The 25831-nt window shown below is 33.8% G+C and overlaps 2 long non-coding RNA genes across 3 annotated transcripts; one reads left to right on the forward strand and one right to left on the reverse strand.

The window, feature by feature from the left end:
- Positions 1 to 1447: 1447 nt before the first annotated feature.
- Positions 1448 to 6801, reverse strand: LOC126920189 (uncharacterized). 2 transcript variants are annotated; one of them, XR_007711902.1, is made up of 6 exons: positions 6128 to 6801; positions 5192 to 5512; positions 4805 to 5113; positions 2542 to 2681; positions 2306 to 2425; positions 1448 to 1586 (listed from the first exon to the last, which is right to left on the reverse strand). It is a non-coding gene; the product is annotated as an uncharacterized LOC126920189 (long non-coding RNA). The 2 variants fall into 2 exon arrangements; XR_007711901.1 differs by lacking the exon at positions 1448 to 1586 and having other exon boundaries at positions 2235 to 2425; positions 6128 to 6799.
- LOC126920188 (uncharacterized) lies at positions 1699 to 24938 on the forward strand. Its single transcript, XR_007711900.1, has 3 exons — positions 1699 to 1713; positions 21837 to 22475; positions 24593 to 24938. It is a non-coding gene; the product is annotated as an uncharacterized LOC126920188 (long non-coding RNA).
- Positions 24939 to 25831: the final 893 nt, after the last annotated feature.

Raw genomic sequence — 25831 nt, forward strand, 5'->3', positions numbered from 1 at the left:
TGATTCCTCGTCTCCTATATTTGCAGAAAGATATTTCTGTTGCGTCAAATACGTTTCCATTTTATATTATCTTCCACAGAGGTACTACATACGTATTATCTTTCTGTCTATCTTAACTTCAATTTTATTAACTCGTCGCTTGTTGACTTTGTCAAATATCCTTTGTTTACTTTGAAGTTGCGAAGCACGGAAAGCTTCCTAGGTACGTGTCCCACTCAGTCTAATAAAAAACGTTCAGGCGCACGAAAAAGAAAAACGCAAAGTTCAAACGCACGCTAATAGATGGCTATATTTAAAAAATTACTCATATTAAATATATTAAGGGCTAAGTGACTTCAATTTTATTAGCTCGTTTCCTGCTGTCTTTAATGTTGCGAAACACGAAAAACCTTCCTATCGCTCTCATCTAATAATAAGCATTTGGGTGCACGAGAAAGAAGAAGATTCAAGCCAGGATCAACGGAAAGTTCTACTTAAAAAATCAAATATGAAGAATCGAAAAACTTTTATTCATCTCCGATAATATCGACCCCGAGATGTATCTTGTTAAGATTATCCTCCTTCGAAGATTAAACGCTTCATGGCTACATAAAATGGTAACGAGTAGCGCCCTCTCCTAAAGTATTTAAAAAACAGGAGTAGGTCAGTGTGAAATTAAATGGCTGGAATTTTCAGCGATTTCCATAGACAGTGTCTTTGAAATACCTAATTCTCGCTGTTTCACGTTTAAGCGAAATAGCGCTCAGCTTTCCAGCAAAAAGCAAATAGCTATATTCTGTAGTATTTGAAGCATCAACTGGCGAACAAATACGAGAGGAAAAGTTTCGTGAAATTTACATCTTGTCTTTCGTTATTTCATTTAACGAAGAGGGATTGGCGTCCGCTACGATCGATACGTTGGCAGATTTGCCTGCGGTTTCTAGCGATTGTCGCGACGATTCTAATTGAGTTTTGCGAAAGAAATGAAATTAAACGTTGGCCGTTAATCGATGGCTAGAAAATAAAATGGATTGCCATGATTCGTCGTATCCCCCGCCTTTTGTTTCTTTCTCATCTTTCGCGTTTCACGGTCTTCACCAATTACTATATAGAGCCGTACGATATTACGGAAATTACGAATTAAAAAGGAGAATAGGAGTAAAATTAACAAATCGAATGTAAGCAAATGAAAGAATCATTCTGTATTATGTTTCCCTCGCTAGTGGCGGGATATTCAAACTTTTAATACTGATAGCGTCTCTTCAATCAAGAAATCACACATCCAAAAACTTTTACATCGTAATAACGATATTATTATACCATCGAATAAGTAAAAAATTAACACTCACCAAGAAAACGGTATAAGCAACGAAGATTTACAGTTTGTAAAATAGACGATGCAATTCTTATCGCGTTCACAGTTGAAGCGGTACTGTGAGGCTCGTTGCGACCCGGCGTCCCTTTATACGATCGACCCCCGAGCTCAATAGCCAATCAGCGTTACGCATTCTCCAACGTTCAAAATCCTTCCGTTGGATCCACGGACGGCCGATGTCAGTTATGTGAGGGGGTGGAAAGCACTTTTGGCGGTATCACGTGTTGCTTCGCTGTAAACATGGACGATCTGGATTTGATTCAATTATCCAAAGCGAGAGAAACGGTGTTTAAGTGGTGACGCGAAAATTACCGATTTCGTTGCGCATATTGACAAAGTTATGGCGAGGGATCTGTATGGTATGTACTATATAGCTTTTCTCGCGGGCTATGTTTCTTTATATTGTATATCGAAGTACGCACCTAACGTTTCAAGAGAAGCTTTGCATGCCTTGTATAACTTGAACTGTAGTTTAGATTTACAACTTTACTTTAGTCTTTATGTTTTCTTACTTTTCAAGAGGTAATCTGCGATACTTTTAAATAGATACTACATATATATGTACGCTAACTTGTAATGTGTAATATTTCTGTTTGGTTAGGTCTATATTTTCTAATGTGACAAATATGTGTATGGTGGCCATCTTGTACAAGTAAACTGATATTATTAGCGTAATTTTACAAATTACAAGTCATAAATTATTCCTTTTTCCAAACAAGGAAATATACGAGAAAAAATAGATCAGATTCTTACGATTATTTTTGTAAAGTTTTGTAATATACGAATTAGCATTTTTTTTCTTTTTTTTTTTTTGCATTTGAAAAAATCATGTATTCAAGTATTCGTGAGAAAGGGGAGACAGAAAAGAAATGCAAAGATGGAAAGTTTCGAATATGTAAAACGTAGTGAAATCCGTAAATGATTTCATAACTGCTCTTGAACATTTCTTACAAACAAACGAGTCATCTCATAGTTTCCTACAGGAGAAGTACATATTCATCAGAAAAAATTCCATTGATGTTGTCTATGAATGCTTATGCATCCAGCGAAGTCTGTGATTATTTTCTTTATCTGGAAACATACGTTATAGTTTTGAAGTTATAGTTTTACATTATTTGTTCACAATCGTTATAAAAAGACCGGAAATGTATTCAGGTCACGCACATGCTTTACTGCTTTATACGTACCATCGATGTTAAAAAACAACTCGTACCGAAAGGGTTAATATAATTTTTATTTAAATTTTTTATTTCGTATTCATAGACGAAAACTGTGTTGTGTTGTTTGTCCGCAAATATGTAAAACGATTCCATTATATTATAAAGTTCTGAAAATCGATAGTTTTCGTTATACATTTCGTTAGTTAAAATAGTTAAATGACTTTCCAGAAACAAATCATGCTTCATGGACATTTTGAGCTTAGTTAGCGTAAAAGTTAAACCTTGTTCTGTAATTAGTTAAGTTACATGAAATTAAATGGATTTCAAGTAGCTGGTATGTAAATGATACTTAAACTAACATGTAATGCTTAAATCGTAAAATAAATATACATGTAAAATCAGTTAAATTTAGGGAATCAATATCGATAAACGCGAAACTATAAATAACATCTTTAAGTCAAAGATTATTTGAAAGAATTTCAATTTCACTTCAAACTTGAAAGGATATTTCAGATCAAGTAAATAACAAATTTATACCGGTATAGTGATCTCATGTTTCTTGAATTCAAACAATTTGTGTAATCGGTACGAGAATGTATGCAATATGGGATATTAAAGAGAATCGCATTAGGCATTATTGCACCATGTACGTCATAAATCGTCGATGAAAGCTCTGAAGCGGGCAAAAAAGTTTATAGCTTCGATAAATAAACTGTTCTTTGTAAATGATAGGTTAAAAAGTAGGTAATCAGCATTAATATCAATAGGATATTCCATCGAATAATTTTAAGGATCTTTGTATTATAACATATCCTTTAGATAAAAGATAATTGTTAGTTTTATAACGAAGAATCCACAAGTGTTTCTACAGTAACAAAGTAATTAACGTTTCCTTAAGGGACTAATTCTTGTTACAGATTTCTTTCACCTTCATCTTTGAAACTATTCATAAATTATATTTATATCTTTCAAAAAATCACATCCTAATCCTTAATAATGCTCACAGTTTTGTAGTATTTAATATCTTTTGATTTATTCGAGATTTCTTCAAATCTAATACAGAATTCAAAATGTTTCACGTATTTATTATAGTCTATAGATTATGCTTACAGACTTGGTTCATGTATGTACGTATGTGTATTATACATTATTGTATTTAAGAATTTATATGATCGTCCCGTGAAATACCTCTAGTCTGTAGGAAACAGTCTGTTGCTACTATGGTTTAGATGAAAGAATATTATGACATGTCGTTTAACTGTATGATACCATCTATTAATGTACCAACGATGACTTTAATGACAGTCTAATAGATATTGCGCTACAACTTTGATCGACGTGACTTATTTCTATGATGCACTTCGACAAGCTGATTTCAGTCAAATCAAGTCAAACGAAGTTTCTTATGTTTAATATTCATATAAACTTACTATGCATGTACGTAGTTTGTTTCAATAGCATCTACGTAGTTTAAGAAACTAGTTGATGACGTTGATGTGTTTCAATAACACAATCTTAGTGGTTTTTAGAATAATCATGATTCGAACGCAGACTATTAGGGGATGATATGTTTTAAGAACAAAAATTATAGTTTTCCCTTCTAAAACATGAGATCGAGATTGAAATAATTTTGAAAGAAGAGCGAAATAATTTTAATTCTTTAACCATTTAATTCTACCTTAATAACAAAATACAAGAACGTGTTAAGTATACATTATTACTAATTTAATTATTTATATCACTAATAAACAATATTCTTAATTCGAAATTCTTATATTATTTAACTATACTATTAATGAAATGATTTTATACAACTTGCAATTCAATGGAATAAAAACATGAATGAAATATTTAAACATACCTACGTACATAGATTTCCAATAATTTTACGTAACTTTATCAATTAACACGTTACAATATATTTTGCATATATATACGGTATATATCTGTTACATTTATCAAAAATGATTCTTGTTCAATTACATTCGCCACTTATATCGCGGAAGCGTAAAATTATTTCAAACAATATGAAAATAATTTATCGTGAAAAATATTTTACGTATTGTTTCTCGTTTTTATCGTAAATTAAGCACGTTCCCATTTCTCGCCATAAGAAATAATGGATAATCGATAACAACATCGTAACGAAAGTAAAAATTATTGTTCATTCACGTTTTGAACGTAATTTTATCAGCTGTACTTTTTCAGCTACTTTGATTTTACTTAATTTCAAAGAACATATTTAAATAATAGCTGGCTTAACGTATGAAATATAACGTCGAAACATTACCGCGACTGTCTTGAACAGATTTCCGCCTGTAGATGACTTTAAACGTTTCCGTATCTCGTAATTTGCGAGAAACGAATCTCATACATTTCTACGAGACCTTGCTCTGTCCATCTTGCAGTTCCTTCCTTGATTGACTTTCAAATTTCCCCCTGGATTCTAGGCTGTTTCTGTCATATAGAGTGAAGAGTTCGCTGGCCCTCGAAGCAAAGAGACAAGCACATAGAAAGTCTGCCTTTGGGGTTGGAAGGAAGCATAATTTACGATACGATGATCTAATCCCTTCATCGCGCTTGGAATATACATGGTTGCCTGTAAAAGGACGCAGTTTTATATTCAGCAAGTTGCAAAGAAAAGATCTATGTCATTTTGTGATCTTATAGTACTCACTCGAGAGAAAAGGAAATTTTAATCAACGTTATATAATATTTGAAATCCAATTGCTGGGTCAAGAAGAAGAGAAAAATATCCTTCGCCATTGATAAGAAATATTTCATTTGACTTTCTGTTTTAATATACTGCGGGCACGAGAAAATATTTGCGCGTGTCCATATTTTCCAATGAACCGTTTTCCTATCAGCTTTTATATTTCAAATCAAATCCTTATAATCGTATGAAAGTACCATTAAATAATACCAAGTTTAATACATGTATCATGTATTTATATTCATATTATTTAAATACCTTTCGTAGTCACTGTATAACTGCCATCTGTGGATAATACATCTATTTATTCCTTCTGTAGCCGATATTGCACGACATGCATTGTTTATTGATTTGTACGTGTGTCCACTATAGGTAGATTTCTCTCTATGTGTATTCATAAAAAAAAATTCGTTGAATTCAAATCAGATGATGGAGGAGATTATTTTATTGGACACGTTTATTCTATCTATTCTATCGAGGGTTCGATTTAAACGTTCGATTTAAATGTTAAATAAAAAGTACGGTATATCAAATAAATAGGATTAATTTTTGGATCTACGCTTATCAGATATTTTATACTTTTCTCATTAAACATGTACTACAAATTTACGAAGTTTTAGATTACTTCCTTGTAACATTCTCTCTCTCTCTCTCTCTCTCTATATATATATATATATATATATATATTTATATATATATATAAATATACAAATATGTACATATATGTAAGATCGTAATCCGGGGATAATTCAGGGATCTATTCTGTAGTCTGAAAATCGAGTTTTTATTATGGAGTAAATAATAAAATACAAAAATAAACAACAATTAATATGCGTCTATAACAATAAATAACAATAATTATATAAACGGGAAATAAGTAGTCTTTAGTACAATGTTTACCTGAAAATCGAGAATCGATTTTCAACGTCCTGAGCTACCGATCTTTCTTCTTCAGTCTTTAAAATTTTAAATAACTATTCTGTAACCTTGTCTGTCTCTAATGTAACTCTCTGTCCGTCCGTTCGCGAAAAATTTGCTTCTTAAAATGGTCGTCCATAAAACAAAAGAAGGTCTGTCCGTGAAACACAGCCTGTCGTGCTACCCGTAAAACAAAAAGAATCCCTATCCTACATGAACTCTAGGGAGTTTACACCGCCCCTCGAATGGGGAGTGGAACAGATTCCCTTCAGATCCCCGATTACCGTTATCCACTTCATATATGGAGTTTGAAATCCTTCTTAGAATTATGAAAGGTCCTTTCCTAATTTCTTCCAGCTTATTTCTATTCATTTTTTTTCCGTTATGGGTGAAGACCATATCACCGATTTTAAATTCGTGTTCTCTTCTTTTTTTATTTGTTGATTTGTTTGTTGATTTCGAAATTTCTTGTTGAGTTTTTGAATGCTTCTTCTCTGTCTCTTTTTAGGTTTATCTTATTCTCCATTATTTCCTTAGGGACGATTTCAATCATTTTTCCATTCAGTAAATGATTTGGGGCAAACCCCGTTACACTGTGTCTGGTGTTATTGTTTTCTTCTACGCTTTCTTCTGTGATTTTTGTCCAGTTTTTCTTATTTTTGTCTGAATTACATCTGATCCTGTTTACTAATGTTTGATTTACCCTTTTGTTCAGTCCATTGGAGGATGGGCAGTCTGTCGAAGTGAAAATTAATTTAATGTTCCTTTTCCTCGTATACTCTTGAATTTCTTTGGATGTCATTACTGGGTATCGGTCTGCAAGGATAATTTTTATGGAATCAGTTTCTCCTGTCGAGTCTATAAGTTTTATGATATCTTCTGTGTGTTGTGTTTTCGATGTGGATATAAAAACAGCCCTTGAAAAATGATCGATGAGTATGTGCATGTATTTCTTTGGTGAGTTGTTATTGGGTGAAATCGACCTGGGAAATTCAGTGCTTCATAAATCACACAAGGTTGCTTCTTGGGCGGTGGGTCTGGCTTTCTGTCCAATCTTGCGTTACTCCCTTGTGTTTTTCTTCCCTTCGTCTGATATTGCCCCAAGAATCCGATTAAGCCATTTGTTGATTGTACTGTTTCTTTATTGATTTTATCTTGAATGTGTATGGGTAATCCAATAACAATTAGATTTATCCCTGTCTCTTCAGAAGTCTTCCTCCTTACTTCCAATATTAATCATTCCTTTTTTATGGCATATTCAGTGAATGAACCTGAAATGTATTTAAAGTTATAAGCATATCGTACTGCAGACCAACCTTTATTGCCAGAAGCTTTTTGAACTCCACCTTCCAATTTTCCCAGTTGTATTCTTCATCCTTCGGCAGATTTGTCTGGTACCATTCTGATGCTGTTTTTCCCAGATATTTCTTCAAATTCTTGATCCTTTTTTCATCATTTTGGATTTCGTATTTTTCGTATTCGGTTTCATACTCATAGTAGAGTATGGAAGGGATGCGTATGTGAAATATGAATATTTCATACACCAATCTGTGGCTTTTTGCGTTCCATCAAATTGTTTTATGACAAAGTCTGTGCCTTCTCTCTCATGCATGTTTTTTTTTCTGGAAGATTTCTAATAATGTTTCTGTTTGAAGATTGGGCTTTTCGATTTCGGTCTTTATTTTCCTTGTGGGGATGATCTCCGATTCTTCTAAGTAAATATCTCGAAACACGAAGTTTAAACTTGTACCGATGTATGACGCTGCCGTTGCGTCATCCATCGTGAGTGCAATGTTTCTGTAATGGCTTACCTTGGTTAAGTTGTTTGCGGCTTTCTTCACTATCGATAAACTGAATAACCGCGGATGATGATCTCTTGCTTGATATTCTGGAGGAAAGACATCACATACTTCATCTTCTGCTTTTCTTATGGATTCTTATGCATTCTATTTTCTCCCCCCCCCCCCCCTTGCGTTCTCGTTCATGGCGATACGTAGCTTCACTTCTAACGGCATGGCGTAGTGAAAATCGATTTGTAAGATCGTAATTTGGTGATAATTCAGGGATCGATTCTGTAGTCTGAAAATCGAGTTTTTATTATGAAGTAAATAATAAAATACAAAAATAAACAACAATTAATATGCGTTTATAACAATAAATAACAATAATTATATAAACGGGAAATAACAAGTCTTTAGTACAATGTTTACCTGAAAATTGAGAATCGATTTTCAACGTCCTGAGCTACCGATCTTCCTTCTTCAGTCTTTAAAATCTTAAATAACTATTCCGTAACCTTGTTTGTCTCTAATGTAACTCTCTGTCCGTCCGTTCGGGAAAAACGTGCTTCTTAAAATGGTCGTCCGTAAAACAAGGGAAGATCGGTCTGTCCGTGAAACACAGCCTGTCGTGCTACCCGCGAAACAAAAAGAATCCCTATCCTACATGAAATCTAGGGAGCTTGCATATATATATGTATCCTTTTAAAATTCTAAAAAATTATACAGATTCATAAAAATATAGTTAAAGATTTTGTAATATAGCGGTTTTTAAATACATATATATAGTTTTTAAATAAATGTTAAATTTCTTCCGACTATTCGTATCACATTACGATTATGCTCTTTTAGTTCTATAGCTTACGAAGTTAGTGTAGAAGTCGAGGCTTACCTCACAGGCTTACACAAAAGTATTGGTTGAAGTTTTCCTATCAAAAAAAAAAAAGTAAAAAAAAAAAAGGAAAAAGTTGTAATCGCTTTAATCCGCAGGTTGTAGTTAACACGTTTGCGTTTCGATTTAAAAGTTAATTCAATTAATCCATAATATCGAAATGTTGCTAACTGTTATTTTATATTTTTTTTATATTATTTGATATTTAATCGTTTGATGAATACCATAGATATCTGATATTTAATCATTTAGATGAATTTCATAGATATGTAATATTTCATCGTTAGATGCGTTCCATCAAAGTTTAATATTCATCTGCCCACGTTCTCTAAGGGAAGATTTCATATAAACTAATATTCATAACGTTTTAAGACATTTATAAAATAATTACATAACACTTTATGTTAATTTGTAAGTTGTAATCGCTTTAATCCGCAGGTTGTAGTTAACACGTTTGTGTTTCGATTTAAAAGTTAATTCAATTAATCCATAATATCGAAATGTTGCTGTTATTTTATATTTATTTTATATTATTTGATATTCAATCGTTTGATGAATACCATAGATATCTGATATTTAATCATTTAGATGAATTTCATAGATATGTAATATTTCATCGTTAGATGCGTTCCATCAAAGTTTAATATTCATCTGCCCACGTTCTCTAAGGGAAGATTTCATATAAAATAATTTTCATAACGTTTTAAGACATTTATAAAATGATTACGTAACACTTTATGTTAATTTGGAAATTTAAATAAATTAGAGAATTATCAACACCATTCGTTGTTATAACGATGCTTAATAACTCGGAATACAAACAGCTTTCAAGTAATCGGATAAAATTTATTATGCTGCTAAAGTAAAAGTATGATTTATACAAGGTAAAATCTTCTTTGTAAGTAGTGTGATGTTCGTAATGTCAGGCACACGAAGTATACGCGCATATTATATCACGTAATTTCAGCTTTATTCCATCTGTTAATCGCTTGGTTTGAAGAAGCCGTAAGTAACAAGCGAAGCCATGGCGTAAAATAGTTTTATTAAACTTGTAAACAGATATAAGAAATATAGTCGTAGTATCCAACTGCAAGTTCAAATGCGAAAAATAACGTTCGGGAAAATTTGTGACATGGTGAGAAATTTTATACTCATATCCTAAATTGATAACATATATATTATTTGTAGAAAATTATATTTATTTATATATATGTAAACATAATATCTATTAATGAAAAAGTTAATTAAGAAATATTCTATTATTATTACTATTCGTATCTATTATTTTTCATTAATTAGCATGCGATTAATTGGTGTTATAATTCAGAATGTTCGATATTCATTTACATTTATATTACTTTCACGTTATAGTTAAATATTTAACGTTGGTTAAATATTTTATTATTTGAAAGACTTGTGTCTATACTTCATATGCGACAAAAATTGAGAATTATTCACGTTTTTTAATTTAACGATCCTACTTTTATTTCAATTAAATCTCGATTCTTAAACTTTCATTTATTCGCGTCAAAATTAAATCCTAAGCTTCAATCCTACGCTTCCCTATGTAAAAACCTTTTAATCCTTATTTTTCGAATAGTTTGCGAGAATTGATCTTTGCGCAAGAATTAACGCCACTCAAGTACTAATTGATTCCATCTCCAGAGCGCTTAAGTGACATTCGATTGTCGCTTGAGTAGTTCTTATCCTCGCTGTAAAATACGACAAAATTTCGATTCCTCGATCATTAATTACATTATGAGACTACTTTCTCACGCTTTTCCATTCCACGCCGTGATTCCGCTCGCCTAACTACTCTTTCGTTATAGCGCCGATCAGACTTTCAACAAGGTCACGATTAATCTCGATAATGAAATTTCCATCACTATATTTCCATCGCAATAAAAAAGATTATTCTACGTTAAGCTATATCTTCTTTTTTTAATTGACAGAATGCATCAATACGTTGATCGCCACGTGAAATTTATAGATTTTGGCCAATAGATCGAATAGAAACACAGAGTGTGATTCTACGTGAAAAATAAGAAAGATAGGAAAAACACCTGGTATGATTTATTACAATTAATTTTTTTTCATCCGAGGATCGAAATTGAGGATTTAACCGGTGTACTTAAATTTTTACAAATTTTATTCCACATTTTCCACTCGGTTTTTCACGTAGAATCAGTAATTGCTCGCTTCTGCCGCAATATTTTTCAGCCCATTTACATTATTAAAAGAAACGTTTTACTTTTCCAAGGTATTGTATTACATTCGCGCACTCTTCTCCGACAACGTTACCTAATTCCTTCACATCGTCGGAAATTCCTTGGTCCGTGAGATTTAGCCTATTTTAGCGATCCTGAAAAATTCAACGAATAACAGTCGATTCGATCGATACGAGGAATTTTAAAGTTCGTTCCTCGGTATTCGTGTAATTTCATTATTCGCGTTTCATTCGTTGGAAACTTGCGTTAATTTGTTCGCCAACTGGAAGTTACATAAGTCCGTCGATTTTTATTTCCACGAACTGTTAGAATAGGATAAAATTTTGTTGCCATAAATTGTATTTAACGCGGAGTTATCAACCACGAGCTATTGTATAAAGCTTATTACTTATTGTATAGAACTTTTACTATATCGTAGATCAATAACGTACTAAGATTATGAAAAATAATTTCACGTGGCTGAGATACGACGGAGATTCGGAAGATTTTGGAGATTTATGCTCGTAATATTAAGACTTATGTACGCGACTCGAATATTTATGTATTCTCCTTCAATATCCTTAATCCCTTCGATATGACGTATAAAATTTACAAATTGCCATTTTAACACAATTCAAATATAGTTCGCGTGGACTACACGCGAACGATGTGATTTCGAATTTATTAACTAAGCGTTATACGTTCCTCAATGTGGACATTACTTATGTACATGGAATGTACGATTATAGTTAGAAACGTGGCTGAAAATACAGATTTGTTAATGGTATAAGTTACAGTTGCACAATGATGAGTCATAGCAGAAGAGATTACCATAACTTCGAATATAACTTTTATCGTTACAATTATATGTTAACGTTGTATTTGCATCTGACAGTTTGTTGAATTGCGTGATATCACGAAGATGGCGAACTAAGTTTAACTTGGTTTAAGAATATAAGTTTAACGATAAGTGAAATCTACCAGTTTCTTCTCTTTTTTCTTCTTTTTTTCTTTTTATTTTACTTATTTCCTTATTTCGTGAGTTTCGTATAATTCTTATCTATCCAGGAATAATTTAAATGTAGAAAACAATTCAACGAAATGAGAAATATACGTTTGTTTCATGTGCGATTAAAAAATTGCATCCGACGAATTTAATATATCAATTAAGTATTATATTTGTTTGGAATGTTATTTCTGCAAAATTATTTAGAATTGTTCTTTGGATATTTAATAATACGTATCTTGTAAGTTAACGAAGATACTCGCGATTTGTTGTTTTTTTTTTTTATTTATTAATGTAACTTTTACATACTGCTGTGTCCGCTAAAATAAATTCAGATATTATGGAGGTTTCAAATACGTAACGACAAGAAGATATTGTGCCTGGAAAATAGTAGTAAATGTTGAATATGTCGATGTTAAAACGTCTTTAATATATTCGGTATAAATATATCGAATTTAATTTATTTTCAAATTACATTATTATTTAATGCTCGCGATTAACAACCATTTCCAATTACATATTTAATGATGCATCTATTATCAGAACTTATTAAAACATCGCATTTCATCGAAGATCACGTTATTCTGTGATTGTTTCGTACTCGCTACGTTTTATGTATGTACACGTAATGAGAATTAAAATTTATCGAAGGAGGAGCTGCGGTCTGCGAATAATTTTTTAACAAAAGCGAAAAAGGAATCGTGTTAAATCTAACTAAGTATCTCTGTCTGTTGTTACAAATATTACGTTAAAATTGTGTACGAGACGAATAAATCGTAGAGAAATAGGGAATCGAAGAGGCAATTATGGCATAGAAATTAACAGGAAAAAATAATCTTATCTGTTAATTTTTATAGGATAGTTTGCTTTTTAATTTTTATCTATAGGCATAAGAGTAACCATTAGAAATACTTATAGAAATTTAATGGAATTTTCTGTTAAAATTACATCTACCTTGATCGAAGGAAATTTTAATTAATTTCATTCTTAAAACTCAACGAATCAAAGTAAATGCTTAACATTCGTCATACATTAATTGAATTCGCTAAAATTGATGTACCAAATACATTTCACCATGATGAAAATGTTTTAACGTTTGCATCGATATAATAGCGTTTGTACTGGTGTATTTATCGATGATATGTTTACTTGAAATACGTGAAAACAAAGTATAGCTACAACAGGCTGTTTAAAAACAGAATGTAAATTATTGAACGTACTTTCGTACTGTGACGATAAATCGTGGGGATTGTTAATGAATTATTATGCACTCGGTAATAAAATACGCTTGCAAAATACAACATCTTTTTGCATGGAAGCTTTGATATTAATATTAAATATGCAAGCAGGATATACAGCGTGATGAAGGCTATTCATTTAGTTTGCTTATTACTTTATAGAATGTTATAAACGTTAACTTCATATAGTTTAAGAAAATTATCACGAAATACACGTCACGTTGCACATGGAACATTTGCGGTGACATTTCAAAGGCTGATTAACAGAATGTTATTATTGTGCCGTAGAGAAATACGATTAGTGCGCGGAATTTACTCGAAACTATAGTAGAAAAATGGTAATACGGCGTTTGTTTAATTAGAATTTCATTTTACGTTTTAATCATTCTTAAGCAACTTTCCTCTTCTATATTTATAAAAGAGGAAACGAACACCTCGCTTTTTTTCTTCTGGTAACTTCAATCTTGTAATTTTGCTAATAACTTAACGTTATAATAACTAAGATTAATATATTGTATAATAAAAATCCGTAATTCTTTCGAAGATTGACGTTATGTAAGGGTAAAGCTGTAAGTAAACGTTGGTTTATAGATATGAACGTTAACGGTATAGCAAACGTTTATTAAAGTAATAACGCAAATAATAAATGAAATATTTCCTTAAAAATGAAAGCATGTTGATCGAATGCAGTTGATTGTTACGTTTGACAGCCTATAAAATTTTTCTGAGAGTCGTGTTAAATAATGAACGTAAAAAATATTACTTTTTGCATGATTTATCATTAAACATGTTTGTTTAATAGAGCGAGTAAAACAGTCCCGGAAGGATTTGAGTTCTCATCGACCCTTTTTTCCCAAAAATTACGCTCTTGGTGCAACAATTTCAACAATTTTCAGCAGTTGCCAAAATTATTTTAATACAACTTTCAGCTAAAAAATTGTAAGAAATTGTTAGAATTTAATATTAGGAAAAAACGTAATATCGATGTTAAAAGAATTTATAAAGCGACACAGAAAGGACTTATTAATTTCTCGAAAGCAATTGAAAAGAAAAGCATGTTTCTCTTTTTGGGAAGCTTTTAAAGTCAGGTTCCATATTAAATGCAATTAACTAGCAAATATTTATATTTGCGCAGTTCCTTCATTTTGAAATATTCGCAAAATTTGCTGCATATTTCGTGTTCGTTCCATCTTCCGAAATGAAAATAAAAATTTTTATTCAATGTCTGAATATATTTCATTATATTCTATCTTTCTCATGATTGAAAGTTTCTTCTTCCTTTTAATAATTATATCGTAGCAAATACACAAAGATATTCAATTTTGTACGATAAAACAATTTTTACTGTAACATCGTCATTTCACTATTTTATATTTCACTATTTGGAGAAATATTATACTTCAGGTAGTATACATAAAGATGAGACTTTGAAAATATAATTCCAACGAACGTTAATTTAATATTAATAGTTTTCACAACTAACAGTTTAATCCTACGCTCGGTATTTTACCGACGGTAGTTGGTAAGAGAATATTTCTTTTTAAAAAAATTCGTCTCCCTCATGGCTATGTTAAAGAGAATCAATCATTCAACTGCTTCATCATGCTTAATGTGAAAATGGCAGAAAAGTTATAAATACCTGCTATCAATCTTTATACACGTAACAATTGATTTAAATAATTAACTGCATTATATCCAATTATAAATTGCAGAGTACTGATTAATTGCGAAGCGATCATCTGCTATCGCCAAGATATTAAATGAATTAATATCCTCTGTATCGATCAGTAATTTCATTCTCTGTATCTATATGGTGTTTCCTATTAATAAGTTCGCAATTTCACAACTTCCTAAATACGATATTGATATTATATAATCCTACTAGAAACGAAGTACTTTCCAGATAAATGATTATACACTTTACAAAAGTATCTTTGGTCTGAAAAATCTGCAAATAATCCTTGAATACGTATTCGAGGTAAAATACTCTCGATGTGTATTTTACTCTTCTTTTCTTTTCTTTATTTATTTGTCAAAAAACAAATATATCATTACGTGAAAGTAGCCGATACGATATTTAGAGCATTTCGAAGTTTTCTCTTGGGAGGTTGCAATTCAGAATCCCAAACATAGTTGCAGTAAATCCACGAACAATATACTTAGGCAGAGCGCTCAAATGAAAGCAATAACATTTGTCCCTTGTAGAAATGGAATCGATTTCTCTGCGGCTATTCACCCCTATAAAACATCCAACTGTGGCAGTCTGTTGTGAAATGGTCGATGGGGAATTTGTGATTTCAATTTACGATCAATCGTCCGTTATACTTCACGTCGCTAATGCGATAAATTTACGAAGATGTGCAGAAACGGAAAATAGAAAGCGATAAGTTTTATTGCAACGATTAAGCTGCAATTTCCTATAAGTACGCGGAACGCCAAAAGTAAGAAATATAAAAGGCAAATGCTTGCAAGAGAAATGCTTTTCGCAAAAACAAGATATAATAATAATAATATACGTATGTTCGTGCAGTTTGCTACTTTCACGAATACGACTGAATAAACCGAAACGGATAAAGATTTATTTCATCCTCTACGTTTCCTAAACGTTTCATGGACTTTTGCATTTTTAAAATTCTCACAAATGCACGAACATCCGCGATCTAATAATCTAACGATGAGTCCGCTATTTCGGAAGATATTTCTATATTTTGGGTAAATCGTTGCTTTGTAATATTTGACATAAGAAATGCTCGTTAACGAACGCGTAACGTCAGATATCCACGTTTACCGCGACTCTTTCAGGAAAAGAACTTTGCAGCTAGGAGAGTTTTAAGGAACTTTTAATTTAGAAGAATTTTAAAGAACGACCGTAACATGTATATTCCGACGCAAATGTCGTTCCTGATAGGAGAATCACACAGTCGAGTTCAGCAATCGAATCGATGTTCAACAGATGCGAGGGCAGAAGCAGACGAAGAATAAAGAGAGAACAAACACTCGTTAAATCAGCGCAACGAGTAAAGTAGATCTAGCCATTATTCCGTTCTGAAAAGGAAGACGAATGGAAGAGGAAAGGAAGGTTCAAAAGAGCATCGTTCGCTTTGATTATTGACACACGCTCCCGCTAATAACGGTCATTGAAAGGCGAACGGAGAATGAGAATTATTGAAACTTGGAAATATCGAAAGCTTGAAGCTTCGCTAATTAAGAGAAGTCAACTGTCATAAACGTCGATGAAGATCCTGTCGACGGAAAGTTAGGAAATTTAATCTTTTCCCTTTACGTTTGACTCGAACGCAAACAGTTCGATCTGTTTCTCGTTTAAGGAACGACCTAACGAGTATACAGAGTCTTTCGCGTACATTACTCGTCAGAAGTTTCGAGTAATTGCGCGTTTCATCAAATTTTGCAGAATTTAAAGAATCGAAGACTTCGCTTTGATAAATTTTTAATTGAAGAAACGTATAGTCGAGTGCAGGCGATTATTGCTGATAACTGTAACATTTATTTTAGTAACGAAATTGACAGGAGATTTGGCATAGATAATACAGGAAAAGTATTTTAAGCTTTCCATATACGAGGGAGAAAAAGTTTAATTATTTATATCGTAAAGTGGCGTCAGGGAAAACCGGTGTCTTATTTCGTGAATCTGAGTCTTCTATCGAGTAAACGTTCCTCTTTAATAAAATCTATAACGTGTTAGAACGATACAACAATTTTAGTTATTCCGTAGAGTATTACGACAACGGTCTTAGACCATTTGCATGATGATCAGGATCGCATGGTCAAGCAGAGAAGTAAGTGTCACAGTGTAAAAGAAAAATAGTATCGGTGCATGACGTAGGGATGATGTACGGTGGTAAAGCGAAAGCTGAAGGACATTCGAATAAAAAGAAATAATAAAAAGAAAATAGTTATCGGTTATACAATGTGAACAAAATTACGTACGTGTTTAGAACAACGACGTTGCCTACTACAGTTGTACGGTAACGAGCCTTTAGAATTTAAAGCCTGGATATTACTCTCGCGATGCTCGTCGATTATACGATGGACATTTTTCTAATAGTTTACAGTAAAAATATTCCTACGTCCAATAGATTGAATTTCAAGTTGAAAAATAATATTAGAAAAGACTGAAAACTTCACGATTCCTAGGATTACGTGTAACATTGCGTCTGCGGAGCCAGAAAATTGATCCACGGATTGGTCTCAAAGGAAAGTTATTTATAAGTCAAAGAGTATCGTATTGCATCGTTCTTTCTTTATTCGAAGCACTCGGGAACGTTCGCTGTAAACATTTCCATTGTATCGCGATCAACGAAGAATGATTCGTTTCGTAACTATAATCGCATTTTCATCCATAATGGACAAGACGAAACAAAGCGAAAGGAAAGTTGTACGTTCTCAATTACTCCTATACGGAACAAAGATCAGAAGTTACAAGTTATAGTCATAAGGGGCGACTTAATTGAAAATTACCAATACACTTGACATCACGCGTTGCTCGAGAGCGAAGTTACGCGGATGTTTATATCGTCTGGGAGTCCCAGAGCAGCAGTTAAGGGTTAATATCGAGAGCGCAGCGATGGTAAACGTTATAATAATACAAAGTTCCGATATTCTCTAACTCTAACCATTCTACAAATTTCATCTTTAAACGGTATCGTGATCTGGTCCTGGTTTAACCAATTGGCTGTTTTCCACGAGTATACTCGTCACGAAGAGATGGCAGTATTTTACGTTACGACGAGCCCCGTCAGTACTAAATTGAAAAATAAAACAGTCGTTTCGTAACAACTTAATTCTGTATTATAACAGTCACCCGTACTCCGTGTTCGACGAGTATACTCGCCATCGCTTACTGTTCGCGACACACTTTTAGGTACACGCTTTTCAAAGAGGTCGCAACCGCTAACTGCTAAACTTTTTTATTCTGACATTGAAATTTAACAAGAATAAATCAATATCAGCGGCAATTTCAGTTCTATCCTTGGCACGTAAATACAATATAATTTACCTTTAACGAAAATGAATGCAATTATTCGTAATTATTCGCGATACTATTTACTTATATATTTTTCTATGTTGTCTTACGTATCTGTTATTTGTAATAGATGAGATCGAACGAGAAATATTAGAGGATCAGCAGCAGGGTTAATTTATCAGTGTAAAAATATGCGCAAACTTCCACGATCCAGTTATAACAAGCGATATAATTCGCTATTTGCTTAGCTCGCTTCGCCAACTGCCAGCCTCGCTAGTTTTGTCCATGAGGATCTATTAAGATTATCATTTTAATTACACGTTGGTCGATCGAACGGCCAACGAGAAACGCGGCCGACAATTTTGATTAAATAGCCGCTAGCGTTACCGAGAACACGGCCCGTGTAAAACAATTTCGCCAGACAATTTTAGTTATCGGATTTGTTCGGCGAGACGCGCAAACAAACCTCGTCAAAGGCTACGTTTCACGCGAAACTCGCGCCAGTTACAGCGTTAACTTGCTTTGTAGTATTCATGGTGAAATCGCCAATTCATTTCCACCGTCTAACGAGAAAGACGAAACGGACGTATTCTCGGTGAACGCTTCCCTTTCGCGTCTCTCCCGTTCTTCGAATCGCTCTGCTTCAACGCAGTACAACCAGCCAGCTCACTCGTTCGACAGCTGAAAAATCGACAGCTGCCTGCGTAACTTGGTTGCCGCGACCGCGAGAACTATGTTTTAAGTCGAATGATCGTCAGATGTTACAAACAATTGGAAATTATCTTCATTTCCCATATCGCTGGCCGATGCTCACGATCTGTTCAGTTTGGAAAACATGGAACAGCTCGCTGGACGATTAGTTTGAATTTTACGGAATCGCGTTTGAGGTGGAATATGCCGAGATCGTAGAATCGTTGATGTTCGACTGCTCCCACGAATACTCTGGTGTCTGTACGTTTTATCAGTCGAACCTAACATTTCTCAGTGACGGATAAGTTTCTTTTTAAAAAATCTACACATTCTTTTCTCTGTTCGATAGAATAGAATTCCGATAAATAAGAATTTGGTATGAAACTAACAACGTTCCAGTCGTACAGAAAGAAAATACAATTTAATTAAAAACGTGGGAGGTGGTGTAAGAATCGGCGATAGAATTCATCAAGAGTACGTGACGTTGGAAAAGCTACAGTCACAGATGTTAGAAAATGGAAACGTGATATTGAGAATTATGTAAAGCACGTGGATTGCTCGAATGATGGGGTAACTGTGGGGAAACCTTAAATACACAGATGTAATGGGATGGTTTCGTTGTGATAAAGACGATAATAACGACGATTTTATACAAATGAAAACAGCCAGCTAAAACGATAATGGAGAGGCACTTTCCCATGCCGAAGCACCCATGCCACTCGAAAAAGGGGCTTCGATCGTATAAAATTCTCCGCGCAAAAGCTCCCAGGTACAGAGAAAATGTAATTTTACGCAGTTATTTCTACCGAAAGAATCACGTGACGTGGTGCTTAAAAAGATATGGAATGTATAAATAATTCAAAAAATCAATTTTATAAAATTAAATCTATCGATCCATTAATAGGATTAAAAGAAAGGAATACATCCGAAATGTACACAAAATTGAAGGAAAGGAAGATTTGTATAAAAATTGTAATAATACGATGCAGCAATTTCACGATACCATTTAATTAAAGTGGGTGTATATTTTTTTGAGAGCATCCTCTGTATACCAGAAATATATTACGAAATAGAAATATGTTATTACTGGTTTTCCGATGAGAATCCGAAGTGTATTAAAAATTTAATCGGCGTAGATATTTATCGACGCAACAGTTGCAATTTCACAGATACAAATATCTTGCGAGTTCTCTCATCGTCGTAATTTGTATCTCCTTTATATACATCGTCTGTCTGAATATTCTTTCTAATATTCTAATTAGACTGTAGATTTTGATGCAAATTCATATTTTTGAGAATATGATTGAAAAGAAAAAAAAAAGAGAGAAGTAAAGAGTATTTTGTATATTTTATATTTTCTTTCGTATCACGTGCATTTTGTACAATTTTATTGAAATTGGATTACAAGAGCCAAGCAAATCGAACATCAAACGGACTACGCGTCGTGTGTTACTTTATAGGAAAATCACGACAATGTCTGTAACATTCGTAGTATTTTACGATCCTATCTACGATAGCAATTAAAAGTTCATCAAACAGATGATTACATCACGTACGAGCCATTTGAAAGTCAAATTGTTCCATTTTCCGAAAATTTATTCTTTCTAACTCTTTAAGAGTATTACATCGTGGCTTATTAACATACTAAATAATAATTGACTGTTCGAATAGTTTGATGATTTTTGGAAAGTACGTGTCCCTGATAAATATAACTTCTATGCACACTTCCAAATCCGTTTGAAATTTCACCGATACGATCAAGTTAGGCGTGTCTCGCTACAGTGCTGCGATGATCATTTCGAAATGCTTCGTATATCATATACGCAAAAAGTTTCCAGCAACGTTGAAACAGCTTCGCGAGCCACGTGTAATTTATTTATAAAAGATTTTTGCAACTGTCGAGACATCTTGGTATCTGTTAAGAATCGTTGAGATATCATTGCAATCAAGTAAGTGCACTGTATCATACGCGATAACGAAGTTACTCGATTATTCGAATGGTATGTACTGGGATTAGTTTCGATGGATGTTTGAACGATGACGGAATATTTGGCCAGCATAAGGACTGATCCCTTCCATATCGATCGCGTTTATCGATATTTGATAAAGAGATCGTTTGCAAATTACATTTACCGTCTACTGTTGCTCACGAAATTATTCCAACTCTGATACGTGCTTCTTTATAAATATATCGCGTGTGTACGTGTATGTTACATATTATATTACATATCGCATATTACATATTATATTGTATTTTAAGTAACAAGATATTTAGTGCGAGTGTATATTTCGCAGAGATTCCAAAAGTGATTAAACAGTCAATTATCCGTCACATCGATGCATCTCAATCTTCAATGGGACAGTATTTAGCGTCTATAACATGTTGAAGATAGCTCTTTATGGTGTATCTCGTGGAGGAAATTAATTTCACGAAATTAATTAAACAGTCAATTATCTGTTGTACCGATACGTCTTGATATTCAATGGAATAATTTTTGATATTTATTGTACGCTCAAAATACCTATCTATACTATGTACTATTTTTCCCCCCAAATATTCGCCACAACTATTTTCTGTCTTTTACATTTGCACTTTCAGGATGATTTCAAATTCTACCAATGTGATCGGGATAGTCGTGTTTCGTTACAAAACGAACAAAATCCCGAAAAGTCTCGTGTAACGGGCTATAGGAGGCGTTGGTGCAGAAAACAGAATAACTTTTCAAAAATTGAGTCAAACAATTTGTTTCTTTCCTTTTTTCTTTTTTTTTTTTTTTACGAGTTAGAAGAATTGGAAAGATTAACAATAGGTGACGTGTAAAGAAATGTTGAAAGAAGTACAATTAGTCGGAATAGCGAAGAAGAAAGTAAAGGTAGCTTTTTACAACTTTTCTAGCTGGACCTGTAACGAAGATTTAAATAACACATTTCGAAGATTTAAATAACACATTTCGAAGATTTCCTCTAACTCGTCGAGCAAAATTCAAATGGTTCGGTCCACAGTTGCAGACGAGTTATTTCGTTCGAATGAACGTACGAAACGAAAGATGTTTTTACGGCGAGTGTCGGACTATTTTAGCTTTCGAGGCATTGTAAGTTGAATTTTAGTTGCGGCGTCGACAAATCATTGATTCAGTGACAGTGAATTTTCTTTTTCCTGGATGTGATGCGAATGCGCAGAAACTTTGACGTCAAATGTTCCCGCTGAACGAACAGGACCTTCCGGCTGCCATGGATATTGATTTTCCCTGGGCTTCAAGGTTTCTGGAGCAGCTGTACCCATCCAGCGCAGACTCCGGCTATTCTCAATATGGCTGTCTATTGTACCCAAATCCGCTCGTTTTGCGTCGCAACGCGCTCGCCGCCATACGCCAGCATGCGATCAATGCGCCAAGGACATCAGCCGATCGCAATTTAAACAGCCGAATTTATTTTCGAATGTGACGCGCTAGACGTTATCAACATGGCCGATACATGTACCCTGTCACGTACTTCCTGATCGTCGCGTCTATCTCCATGGTCGTAAGCATCAATGGTACGCCTCGCATTTCACTCGCTTTGTCGGGCTGCTTAAACCTTCGCCTCTTTAATTCGACGCGTTTCTCACACGTTTCGCCACGAATCAAATTACATTTTTCTGAAATTAAAAATTCGCCGATACGCGTTGTCCATCTTCGGTATTTGCGAGAGAAGAAAACGATTCTTGAGCCTTATTCGTCACGCCGATTTTCACGTCGATACGATCGGAATACCAAAGTTGATCGACTCGACAATGTATTGACCAGTTAGCCGTTGCGACTAATGCGACTAAAATGCGTTAGAAAGGACAGAACAACTACTTTGTTCACGCTGTATTATAGTTTTTTCATAATAATTACTTATATCTCTTCATTTGTTCGTTTTACCTGGTCCTGGCTTCCGAATGGTCGAAACGTCTTCAAATTTACGAATATATTTTAGTTTTCGCTGAAATTGCAGTTTAAAAAAAACTGCTTTTTACGCGTGACGAGTATACTCGTCAAGAGTAGGTAACTGGTTAAGACGGAAGATAATTTGCCAGGATAGACAATGGCGGTATTTCGTCTTTGAGAATTTTTAATTTGAGGAATTTTTCTTTCAACAAAGAGCGTTTCTGTAATGGAAAATGGAAGTTTCTGTTTCTTCCCATTTTCCTCTTTCTTTCTCGAGGTTCCTTTCAGTTACATGGCCCTATTTGTTTTACGAGCAAGTTGCGTTTTAGGAGCGTGTTTCGTTGAGGGAGTTTTCACTAGATGTCTGAAGGAACGATGTTTCGTCTATTTATAGCGAAGATCTTCCTCTACATATAAACTGCATATAGAGGAAAGTGCACCTGTTGAAGCCTTCACTCGTAGGTGTTAGCCATTTGTGTTACGAATCGTGTAAACAACGATCATCGTACACGGTGCATTTAATTCACTTTTCTTCCGTGATAAGCTTCGCGATGAATTCTCATTTCGAGGCTACCTTTTTCATTTACCGTCTTGCCTATGTTTCCTATGTATAAAATAAATAATTCATACTGAATACATCTATTTCTATTTTCTCTTTTTCTTTAGATAAGAAGAATATTACAATCAACTTTCACAGAGAATTTTTAACATTAGATCGTCCCAAAAGTGTCTTTTATCTTATAAGGAAATAATAGACGCACAACATTTTTTGTTTTAAATTATTTTATTGAATTACGTTTAATCCATCTTATTCTATTGGAACCAGATGTGAAATAAAACAGTTTAATTTTTAACTTCATGAAATATACATAGAATATTTCGTGGATATCGAATCTGCAGTCTTGCGTAGATCCAATTGTCGTATAGATGCAAACGTAGTCGTATACCGTCTGTTTAGTCTTCGGAGATGATCGAATCTGTTAAGAAGCTGAAACTCTAGAGGATTGGTACGATTGGTCAAACTTGCGTGGAAGCGTTTTTCCGAACTTGGAAATATCTTTCATAACTGTAGGTATTTTAAGTAGGTATGATTTCGTTGATTACCTGCCAATGGATAAGGAATACGTTTGCTGCTCTCGGAATACGTTTAATTGAAATAAATCGAAATAAATTTTTCGTAATTTCCGGATACGTTTACGATATTTTGCTTGCCAAGTCTTACCGTCGGACGTATCGCAAGAACAGCAGGAAAATTTGGCGAAATATCGTTAGAGACGCTATTCGACGGAAAAGCTAAACATCCGAAGAATTCCGTTCTAAATAAGAAACCTAAACCGATGTTTCACCTTATTAGACGATTTCCTCGATGATATCCCTTTCCGCAATCTTCCTAGCAATCTTGTCAACGAACGCGACGAAATTTCATCTTACGCATATCGCCGATGTGTCTGTAAATGTCAAGACTAATATCTATTTATTTTTACAAAAATGTACAAAAATCTGACGTTAATGAAAGCACGACACATTTGTTTGAAAAATGAAAGAAAGGAAGAAGTAGAAGGAAGTAATTTCTAAGAAATAAAAGAGAGAAAGATGCGAAGCATTAAAAAGTAGACAACGATTTGCCCAACGTCTTACGTTCGATTCCTACGTCGATTTTAATAATCTTTAGAAATCTAGGATAAATCACGATTTCTATTAATTAATACGTATTTGTCGGTTGATTGTGTCCGATGATCAGGCCAACTGTTAACTACGGAACATCGAACTCACGCAGCGTCGGAACGAGCAAACGATTTATGGTGTCATCAGTGTGATACAATGGAAGATGGAGAGAGATGCGCCAATCTGATCGGAAACTTCACCACTTTCGGGCACAAGTGCACTGGTGACAAAAGAACCTGTATGGTAATGACAAATGATAACAGCGATTCAAACGCTTGTTGATTATACACAGGTCACGCACGTGTTTCAGCAGATGTTTGATATTTTGCTTTGATCGCGTGCTTTTAAAGCAAACAGAATATAGCAAACAGCTAGCTAAAAGCGATATTAGTTATCGTCAACACGAGAGCGAGAAAAGGCTGTTCAAGATAGAGCCACAGTTTCATTTCGTTCGTAACGCGATTTTAGTGTTTGGAAAATTCAAGTTCAATATAGTCGATCAATTCAGTTTCATAATAATTACGTACTTTATTGAAATTGTTTCCGCTTTATAGGAACATATGTACATGGTGTACACATTTGAGGGAATATGCAAATGCAATTTTTTATTTGTTCTTCTTATTTATTGGTAATCAACAATGATATTGGATATGATATAATTGTACAGTTTGCACATACACGGCAAAAATTTTACGAAATCCGTAATCGATATTAACCGACCGAATTAACAATGAACGAGCCTGGAAATATTCTCTGGAAATGATGCGAGATATTCTGGAAAATTGATATTCCTTTGACTAAAAATATGTTACGTTCACACTCACTCGTGTTTGTTACAAGTTCCAATGTGAAATGTCATACAGAGTGAAACAAGGAATTGTTGCAAATATTAATTTAATTTTACTATCAAGAATCATTCTACGTACATGTAGAATTCTTTCTCATCTTTTCTTTTCAGTCTTCTTTTTTCTCTTTTCGCTCGATACTATCAAGTTCGTGGTTTAATGCCGCCCAAAATGAGCTCGTACTCGGACAAAATTAAAAGAAATACTATATTTTAGCGTACGAGTGTCTCTTGCGATCCGCTAGGACATGTCATATAACGAACATCGTGAAAGTTTAAAATCTGCAAATATTCCTTTCACGTTTGCTTCTTTCTCTTCAGATAAAGCGATTTTCTTACACTACCAGCACCGAAAATTCAACGTCTAGTCCACAAACTTGGTCGGTGGAGAGAAAGTGTACTAACAAATGCGACTCAGGATGTATAGTGGTCGGTGAACGAACAAAACTCTCCGCTTGCACCACTTGTTGC

Source organism: Bombus affinis, chromosome 9 (assembly GCF_024516045.1).
Source record: "Bombus affinis isolate iyBomAffi1 chromosome 9, iyBomAffi1.2, whole genome shotgun sequence".
NCBI lineage: Eukaryota > Metazoa > Arthropoda > Insecta > Hymenoptera > Apidae > Bombus > Bombus affinis.